This window comes from Pteropus alecto, unplaced genomic scaffold (genome assembly GCF_000325575.1).
Source record: "Pteropus alecto unplaced genomic scaffold, ASM32557v1 scaffold69, whole genome shotgun sequence".
NCBI classification, from domain to species: domain Eukaryota; kingdom Metazoa; phylum Chordata; class Mammalia; order Chiroptera; family Pteropodidae; genus Pteropus; species Pteropus alecto.
In genome coordinates, this window is record NW_006494610.1 from 89196 (window position 1) to 100403 (window position 11208).

Below are 11208 nucleotides of genomic sequence, written 5' to 3' on the forward strand. Positions count from 1 at the left end.
GGTGATAGCCTACATCTTTGTCTTATTCTTGACTTTGAAAGCATTCAATATTTCACCATTAAGTATAATGCCAGTTATAAGTGTTTTTAATTTTTAGTCTACCAAATTAAGAAAACATCTTTCTATTCCTGGCTTGCTCTTTGTTTAGCTTTTAATTACCTTAATAATTTATTGATTATCATGTAAAAACTTGTCCATGGTGTCTCAGATAATAGTATCAAATTTAGTTATTCAATAAATATTGAGTAACTTTGATGAGGTAGGTTCTATTTTAGGTACTGGGACCCCAAAAAATAAATAACACGCAACCGTAGTCCTGCACTACCTCACAGTCAAAATGCTATGGGATCATTAAGAGAAAGAAACTGACTTTAGTAGAGAGGAATCAATGAAGGATTCAGAGAAAGTAATATTTGGGCCAAATTTTGCAGGCAGGGAAAAGTGAGTAAAGTACATTTTGGGTGGAAGTTACAGCTTGACGATGTAAAAGAACATGGAGTACAAGGTGACTGCATTACACCAATAGAAGCATCGAGGAAGGGTGGTGGAACACGAGGCCAGAAGGGAAGGTTAATGCAGACTATAAAGTAAATTATAAAATTTGATAATGGGTTTAGACTGGAACCTGTGGACGAAGAGGAGCCATCAAAGTATTTTGAAAGGTTATTCTGCTGACAGGTGGGGAAATAGAGGATAATGGAGAGTAAAGCTGATAAACCAGTTAGGAAGCCAGTGATAAGGATCTGAAGTAGGGAAGATATGGGCAAGAGCAAAAGATGATATATAGTGAGCATTAGGAAGTAGAAACAGCTGAATTGATTGTTAAATTGGATGTAAAGTGAGGGAGAAGAGGAATCAATGTTTCTTTCCTGGTTACCTGGGTAATTAACATAAACAAAGATACAGGGAATTTAGAAGGGTGAAGATGCTGGGTTCAGTTGTGGATTTGCTGCTGAGGAAGGCCACCAAGTGGGATGTCTAGAAGAAAGGTGAAACGTTGGCCTCACACTCCTGATTAGGATCAGTCCTGGTGAAGTTGCTGATCCAGAAGCTAGATTATTAAAATAAATCTAGGATTGGAGCTGACATTTTGAGGGATTTATAGCAAGCTCTAGCTCTAGAAGGGCTGTCAGGCCCTATGATTTCCCCCATTTTGTAATCAGCATCAATTTACATGTGGCATGGCCATCTGAAGGTTCCAACCCCTCCTAAGTCACTCTTGCCTGGGCTTTGGCCCTGAATTGTTTTGATCGCTGTCCCTTGGCTTTGAATTATTTTGACCTCTGACCCACCTATCCGGGCTTATATCTAACGGTAACCCAAATATGAAAGAATACCCTTGAGGTTTGATTTTGTTATCAATATAACCAAATAGAAACCTAAACACACACACACACACACACACATCATGAATCATTACTGATTCCCAAATTCTTCCCAATGGGAGAATGAGTGGAAATAGGTATATATTAGGCATGTAGGTATGTATGTGTGTGTTTAGTTGAAATGTAATAGGTATGTATGTGTGTGTTTAGTTGAAATGTAATAACTAAAAGCAGGTTGGATACCTGGCTAATGATAGCTGGAGAAAGTAGGAATCTTGTGTGGAAAGGGGAAGACTCGCTAAGGTTTAGGATTAAAGGAGAAGGAAGGCTGTGGGGAGTGGGCAGTGAAGGTGAGTAGTAGGAGGGTGGTCATGCCAACAGCATAGCTATGATGTTAGGCTTTGTTGGTCATAAAAATTTGCAAAGCACATCGAGGAAGAATTCTCAACATATAACCATGGACTGATGGAGCCCAATCTTTTATTCTCTCACAGGGGATTGTAGGAGGAAATCTGGAAATCCCTTTTTGCTTGGTGAGTAATCTCAGCCACAGCTGGCTAATGGTTCCTCTGTGATGTTGAACAATGTATGGGAATGTGGGTGTTTGGTGAGGTGGCCAAAGAACCTTCTACATGGTGAAAGGAAAATCATGACCTTTCCTTTCCAAAGCACTCTTCACCCAGCTAGTCTCCCCCAGATCAAACACAAACACCAGGATTCAAATAAGGTACACGCATTTTTTACAAAAGGTCAGAAAGGTCTCCCCGAGCAATATCACCTAGGAACACCAGATTTCCTGTTTCCCTCCCACCACAAAAGGCTGTGCGTGGGCGGCATGTACAGACTCAGACCTTTAGGAGGAAGGGATACTCTACATAGGTTATCCCTCTTTTCTAACCCTCTTCTACTCTCCCCAGTTTGTTGTCTTACAGGTCTTTCTTCTGGACCCTCAGTCTGGTGTTCACAACCACTCTTCAGAAATCTCTATTGCTCCTCACTGGAGTTTCCTCCTCTGTGTTCTTCCTGAGGCCATGAACCCAAACATCCCAGGCTTTGCAAACTCCAAAGGGAAAGGGGTTTGCTCTGGATTTATGTGTCAAAGAGATAGAAAGTGCCTTGATTCAATTTCCCTACCAGCAAGAATTGTGGCTGATTTCCTCTGCCCTAAGAAGCAAGCATATTCATCAAAGCAAGCATTCATTTGCACTCACCATATCCCCAATCCCACCCCAAAGACATCACAGACTAGTTGCATAGGAAGAAAGCATATTTCATGGGAAACCATAATGCTGACATTATCATGCTAAGGAGCATTTGGCCCATTCCATTATGAGAGTCACAACTTGAGTGTGAATATCTCCATTTAATGTGAATGGCTCTTATTCCAATTAGATTCTTCTCTCGTGAAGGGAATAACAGGCATGCATGTGTTAGGTCTCTATTTTACACTAGCTGCCACTTACTGATATATAATTCACTTTGTACACATAGTCCTATGTAATCCTTACAGTGACTCAGCAAGGTTCATATTATTATTCCATAAAGAAACTGAGGCTCAGAGAGTTAGAAAATTGCCCAAGTTCTCATAGATGGTGAACAATGGAGCTGGTATTTGAGTCCAGATATATCTCCAAAGTCTACGATCTGTATTGTGCTACCTCTTAGCATGAGGTGAGCAGAGATGTAACCAAAGGAAATATCATGGGATTCTGGATTTTTAAATCAGATGCTCATGTGCTTGTTTGTTAGGGCAAAAATCAAAGTGGATTTTTTAATCTTTTCTCTCTTCCTCCTTAACTCCTTCCCTTCCTCCCTTCCTCCCTTTCCTCTTTCCTTCCTCCCTGCCTCCCTCCCTCCCTGTCATCCTTCCTCCCTTACTCCCTTCATTCCTTCCTCCCTTCCTCCCTCCCTCCCTCCCTCCCTTCCTCCCTTCCTCCCTTCCTCCCTTCCTCTCTTCCTCCCTTCCACAAATGAAATATACTAGAAAATATAAAAATCCTTCCTTCCTTCCTTCCTTCCTTCCTTCCTTCCTTCCTTCCTTCTTTCTTTCCTCCTTTCCTTCCTTCCTTCCTTCCTTCTTTCCTTCCTTTCATTTATTATAAAACACCAATAGTAATCACAGAAGAATCAGAAATAATAGAGTATAAAACTGCTTCAAATCAATGTCTGGGTAAAAAGCCATGATATAGTCTATTGTTTTATGATTCCATTTAGAGTGAACATTATATTTATAGCTTTTTCCCAGAATACACATTAAGGTAATATTGAACTTTTGGTAAAAATTACACCATACAGCTGTGTTGACAGCTTGTTTCCTGAACACAAATCTTTATCTACTACTTTCAGCTTTCAATATTTTCTCCAAAGAAGTAAGTTAGGACATTAAAAGGTTCAGGGAAGAAACATAAAACAGATGGGACCAGATTTTTGTGGGAGTTACAGCCATATTGAATTTAATGGAAACCTAGCAAGAGGGAGACCTGAGCGGGAAACCCATTAAGCATGCATAGAGAATGTCAAGGGTGTACAACATCTGGCTTACAACTGTAGGTTGTCCTTAAAGTTGGGTGTTCTTTAAGATACAGTAAGAGATTGTTATAGGCTCTTCCTATGATATAGGGCAAATATTTCCAGCCATTGAAAAGTACTGATATTTTGTGAGTTTAGTGTTTATTCCTTTCACTTCCCACTTTGGGCAAGAGAAAGGCCTGGAGATCTGGCCAAGGGCAAGGACCTAACACTCATGGCTAAAGCATTGGTTGTGCTATGGCTATAGTCTTGGAGCAAAGGGAAAGTAAATTTAGAAGGCTGAACTGGATTGATCTCAGAGAGCAAGAGCCCACTAAAGTTTGATAGATCAACAAGAGGCTTGGTCAAAGCAGAGGTTACTGGTTCGGGAAGCTGAAGATGCAGGCAGAGCTTGGCAGATAGAAGGACTCTTTTTTGCAGTGTCTGCTGATAAACAAGAAGAAAGAGACAGGGGGGCCTGCAGTTAGCGCAGGATGATACCGGCAGCAGCACACATCCACAGACAACTTAACCAACGAACCCTTTTCTTTCCTGTTTATTCAACCCCTCCCTCTCAACTGGACTGTTCCTGTCAATATTTAAATATCGTCTGGCTCCTCCTGTGTAATAAAAAGAAAAGAAGCCCCATTCAATGATGCCTTCCCTCTCATCTACCAAGCCTCCTTTTTCTCTTCACAATGAAATTTGTCGAAACTCTGTATCCGCTTTCTCCATTTCTTCACATTCCACTAATTCCTCTTAAGACCGTTGTTTAGCCTTTGTTCCTTCACTGTAACAAAAGAACTCTTTCTGTAGTTATCTGTGACCATCATATTGCTAAATCCAGCAAACAATTTCCAGTTCTCTTCTTATTCTATGCTCAGCGGCATTAACTTGCCCCTCCGCCCCTGATCCCTCCCTCCATCCAAAAACGCCCTCCTCCCCTTCTCCACTCTTCATGCTTTCCTTCTACCTCTCTGGCTGCTCTTATTCAGCCTCTTTGTCGGTTCTTCTCCTCTAACCACTAAATGTTGGAGGATGTTAGAGCTCTGTTTCAGGCTCTCTTTTTCCACCGAATACTCTCTTGCCAAGCCATCTCATTCATTCTCATCACCTGAATTACCAGTGCTGATGTCAGACCTCTCTTTTGAGCTCTAGAGCTGTATCTAATTGCTTATGTAATCTCTTCTCTTGGATATAAGGACCTCAAGCGCAATATGTATAAGCCCGAATTCATTATCTTTTCTTTCCCATGTGGTTTTCTCCAATGTCATCTCTCAGTAAATGGTATGACTATGCACCCAGTTGCTGAGAAAGCTACGCGGAAGGCATTTTTGAACCTTCCTTTTTCCTCACCCTACATACTCAATTCACTGACAAGTAACATAGATTTTTATGTCTTAAATGTTGACTAAACACTTTCATTTCCATTCTCCTTTACCTATGATCAACATCCCAATCCAAACCACCATGATTTCTCACCCTGGATCACTGTAATAGCATCTAAAACGCACTTTTGCTAATCCTCCATCTCAAGTCTATGTGTCTTCTCAAAAAGCAAATCTGAACACATTCCTACCTTCCTACTTTCATGCACGGTGAAAGCCATGCAGAAGCCCTTACTTTGTTTTTGGGTTAAAGAGCAACATTCTTAAAATACTATAAAGCCATCCACAATCTGTCCCGTACCTACCCGCGCCAGTTCTAGCTTCGCTCTTCCCACTGCACTTCAATCTTTAGCACGTGGCATTCTTTCTCTTTCTTAATCCCTGCATGTTCTCTTTTTATGTCCCAAGTCTTAGGACATATATTTCCTTTTATTTTGGAACATTCTCCAATCGCCCTTCACTTGTCCACAGCAGACTCTTGCAGAAGACCAGTATGCCCTTGCAATTTGTACTTTGAAGAACTAAAATGCTAGCCCTCTCTCTGAGATAAGTCTGTGAGCCCCAAGTAGGCACGCATGCCTTTGATAATACTCAGGCCATTTTCATTCCTCTGATAAGTTACCAAACCAAAATTAAAAAACATAAAGCATCATAAAACAATAAAACTTCCTAAGATTTTTAATAATGTCTCTCTATTTAACAGACTATTGCAAATTAACCAAGATTTAAATGGTGTCATTCTTAACTAGATAACTAGAAAGTTTTAAATAAGAACTAGTTTTTCAGAGATTTGAAATAATTCTATATTTTCCAGCAACATTTGCAACAAACATTATTGTTATTGCTTTTCCTTAGCATACACTTTAAAATGATGCTGACCAGAAGTAGGTAAAACAAAACCCTCAGCCTCTGGCCCTCTTGATACCAGACAAGTTGAAATAATAGGTCTTGGTTCTAACAAAAGGCTTGAAGCAGGCAAGGAGAGCGAGTTAATGAGATCCTGTAATCTGATCCATGGCCCGTCAGAGACAGCTGTTCTCACAGCCCTAATGAACCCTCCACCTTTACAGATCACGAACTGGCAGAATCCGACCCTCATGGGTGCAGGCAAGTCCTGACACTGGAAATGGTTTTGCTGGTGTAAATAACAGGGATCTGTTATCATGAGATTACCTGTCTCTAAATGCCTATTTATCTTCATTATGTTGCTTTTTGGAGGAGAGAGGAGGTGAGTGTTACTGTCTAAGATGATGCGTTAGGAGAAGATAAAGGCATCTCTGACGGAAGGTGAAACCTGCTTTAACTCAATAGATTTGTTCCCCAGCCAAATGGAGTCCATAATGCTGATTCCTAGTGTTGAGCTCCCTTTAATACTATAAGTAAGTGTCTGGCAAAATAATGCCAGGAAGAATTCAAAATTGGGATTGCAACATCATTGTTTGTACGAGAGTGTAAAATGGTAGCTTTAATCTGGTAGTTTCCATCCGGTAATTTTCCCTCCCTCCCTTCCTTCTTTCCTTCCTTCTTTTCTTCCTTTTCTTCCTTCCATCCATTCACCAAATATTTGAGTAACTATGCCAGCACTACTCTAGGCATGGGCTATAGTGTGGTGAAAAAAATAGACACTATCACTACCCTGACGGATATTTGATTCAATGGGGCAGACAGAGGGCAAAATAAACAGTAAAATAAGCATGCGATTAAAAATGTGATAAATGCTAACAAGTGGAAGAAAAAGGTACCATGACAGAGAGTAACAGGAAGAACCTACCTCAGTGAGAGTGATGGCTTTTAAACTCACATGTGAAGAATTAAAAGTAGCCAGCCATGAAAAGAAGGAAATATAGTGGGGCTAGCCAATCGATTTCATGTTTTTACCTTGATTTTAATATGAAATGTAAATATAAGTGCGTACAATTATGAAATACTCTTTTAATCATAATCAAACAATTCCAAAATATATAAAGAAAAAAGTGACTGTTTTTTGCCTCTTTTTACAAAACTTCCATTCTCTGGAAGGACGCGTGGTTAACAGGTTGGATATGTTTGAATCATTCTTACCTGATCACTTTCCATCTGTGGAAGAATACAAACTGTAAAGCTTTCTCTTTAAAAAGAATGAGCAGACTGACCCTAAGTAACAAATGCAGCATACTAATGTCAGAACATCTTTGCAATATCTTAATATGCTTTCAATTGCATGATAATTTGCATCTGTGAATAATCAGGGGATATAAAGTTCTGTACAATCTGCATTCTGATAACCACATTTCCAGATCTTTCAAAAACTTAATTGAAATAAAGTTTATAACTATTATCTTTCTGACAATCACTAGAGCTAGTAAAAATTGTTTTACTGCTTGTTTTGGCAGCTCAAATCTCAGTTCTGGGTCATTCAAGTTGCCTTTGCTTTTGCTCATATTTGATTGATTTTGCAATAGTGGTGAATACAGAAATTAAAAAAGCCCCCAAAGTGGACATACAAGCCATATCACATTACTAAATGATAACAAACAGATGACATTCAGAATATCTAATCGATAGCACTCTGTATTTCACTAGATCAAAAATACACTTCAAAACAGCCTGGATTCATTTTAAAAGTATAGTAAAAAAAAAAAAAAAAAGTCAATTACAGGCTTACTATATATCCCATGAGGAGAAATAAATCCAAATTTCTAAAATAGAGAATGCTGAGCTAGCTCGGCTCCATGTGATATGTGAAGTATCTCAGGACCAAGAGTTATTTATTTCCTAACATGGAGTGCTACACATAGTAAACCTGAATTACGAGGAGTTGTGGGCCTCAGGGGAGGCCCAACCACAGGGAAAGGAAAGTCATAATTCAGAGACATATGTCCTTACCCCCTCAAGAAAAAGTACCCCAAATGTTAGACTTATTTTAACTAAAGGATTGTGAAATAAAGCACATATGTAGAAAAGTGATGAAATCTAAACACGTGTTTAATAAGTGTCACCTGTGTGACTATGAACCAGTTACAGAAATCAAACATTACCAATACCCCCAAAACTCCCATGTACCCCTTCCAAGTCTCAATCCCCTTCCTTCCCTCAACGATTACCACTTTCTTGACTTTTCTGGTTGTTGCCCTCTTCGCATTTCTTAATACTTTTGCCACCTGATTGCACATATCTAAACACTCGAGGGTAATAATGCCTGCTTTTGAGTTTTATATAACTCATACCGTACATGTTCTTTTGAGCTTCACTTCTATCATTTGACATCATGCAGTTGCTCGTGGCTAAGATTCATTTCTTTTCATGGCTGTATGATATTCCATTATACACTATACCACAGTTTATTTATCCTTTCTGTTATTGATGGGGATATAGGTAGTATCTATATTTGGGAAATATGTTGCTACATGAACATTCTTGTACATGTTTCCTGGTGCATCTGTGCAAAAGAGTATATATATATACACTAAGGGGTAGGATTGCTGGATCACAGGTTATACATACATTTAATGTAACTAGATAATGTCAAACTAATTGTGTCAATTTATACTTCCACAGGGAGTATATGAGAGTTGTCATCACTTCATATCATCATCTATATTTACTATTACCAGACTTAATTTTTGTCAATTCGGTGGAGGAGTATAGTGTTACAAGATTAACTTCTATTATCTTTCTTAGGAATCACATGTAATATTAATTAAATCTATTTTTTAGGAAAAAAAACCCCAAAGCAATAGAAAAAAAGAAAACACAGAAAAGAAAAACATAAATATTTTATTGGCATAAGAGTAAACATTAGATTAAATAAGGCAGTGTGGCAATCAGTGTATTTCTCTTTCAACTGAACTCATTATTCTAGCCTATAATTTAAGACTAAAGCAATAATAGAAATGGTATGCCTGACACCTTATAATTGTGCCCATCCTAAAAAAAAAAAATAGTTAAATTGGATAAAATAAATAAATGAATAGTCTGCCAAGACAAGTGTTAAATGTGATCTCCTCATTTATGCGGATTTGTTTCTTAATTCTTTATTGTTTCCCATTGATCTGTTTATTCCTTTCATGATTCCACACTGTTTTAACCACTAGAGTTTTATGAGTGTCTTGCTTTCTAGTAGGATATTGACATTTGTCTTAGGTTCTGTTAAAATTAGAGTCATTTTTCCTTTCTGGACAATATTGCACTTTGCTTCTTTTCGAAAACATAGTGAAGTGGAAATTATACAATATTAAGACACAGACACTGATCAGAGAATATCCACTTTCCCTTTATGTCTCATCAAGTAGAATGCCAGGTGATATACCCATATTTTACTAATTCTGCCTCCAACTCTCTGCTGAGTATGAGATTCATCTACAGTCTGAGTTTGACTTACTCTGAGCCCTGGAACTGGCATTGCTCTCCCATGGTGAGGTGGACCACAGAAGGTATGGCTGCAGGTATGACTTTGTTATTGAATTACAGGGAGTTTTCTCACCTATGAGTATGTATGTATCTTCATTTATTCAAAAATTCTTGTTTCCTGAGATGTCTTGAAAATTTCTTGCAGATATGTTCTCAGGTATTTTGTAATTTTTGTGTGTGTGTAATTTTATAAGCAAAGTCTTTTTTCTATTACATATTTATTTCTAATTTCTGCTATGTTGTTATAACAGCCCAAATAGACTAAGATACATATATATAGAGAAAAATGTTTAAAACATGTGAGTAGCTCAGTAAATTTTTACAAACTCAATTTACTCTTTTAATCAACATCTGGATCAGAAACAGAAGCTTCCCTTTTGTCCCTTATGGCCCCTAAGAGTAACCACTATTCTGACTTCTAGCATCATAAAATGACTTACACAACTGGGCAGACTTCTTACATTCAACATGGAGTTCGTAAGATTCATTTATATTGTTGCAAGTAATTGTAGTACTAACTGCTATATAGTATTCTCTCCTGTGAAATTACCTTAATTTGTCTATTTTACTGTTGATAGACATTTGAACAGTCTCTCCTGTTTGAGGCTATTTCAAATAGTGCTACCATGAACATTTTTGTAGATGTGAATATATGTATGCATTTCTTTGGGTATATATATACCTAGGCAAGAAAAGTCTGGGTGATAAAGTATACATATATTCAGTATCATATTAGTAGATACTGCCAAACAGATTTCCAAAGTGGTTGAACCAACTGACATTCCAACACCAACAATTTATGTGTATTGACTTTTAAGTAAAATGATAGAGTGTGGCCCACATTACAAGTACTTGCTCCTATTAGTCTAACTGGGAGCACTGCTGGGAGCATTGATGGAAGACTGCTAGATTTCAGTGGTATTTCCCTCCTCTTATACCCCAGGAAGTTGGGCAGCCCTCTGCTCACTTTCCAAGAATCCAGCATTTCTCTCAGTGATATATGTGGGGGGCAAATGTAGTCAGTGACTCCCTGGGGAAGCACTATGCTCTCAACGTTAAAAAAAACTACTGTCCTAATCATGTCTTTCTCCTGCACACCCCCTTAGTGCTGTTCCAGTGCTTTGAACAAAAGCTGGGCTGAATCCAAACACTATTACGAAAATCTTTATAAATCTAGCGCAATTGGGCAGAAATTCTTCCAAGTCTCTAGTATTCACAGTAAGGCAACATGCCTATGGTTCTTCAATTGATTTTCACTAGATTCTCTGTAACTTTCAGGCTAGTATTAAAAAGTTTTCTTTTTAATGTAACAATATCTTTGTTAAGGAAAGCTTTACATTAAAGGTACCACAGAGTTATTAAAGACTTCTGAGGGAATAATGGCTGATCGGAAGGAGCTGCTCATAAAAACCCTATACATTTTCTTTATCTAAAGGATTTCTCTCTTCAGTTTCCAAACTATCCATTTACATTGCCTTTATGAGCAACTGCCATTAAGTTAGTCTCTACCTGCAGTACCATTGAAAATAAACCATTGTAGTGTTGCTAGGGTGAAATCATTAGAATCTTATTCATTTCTAAGCCTTACATTATTTGTC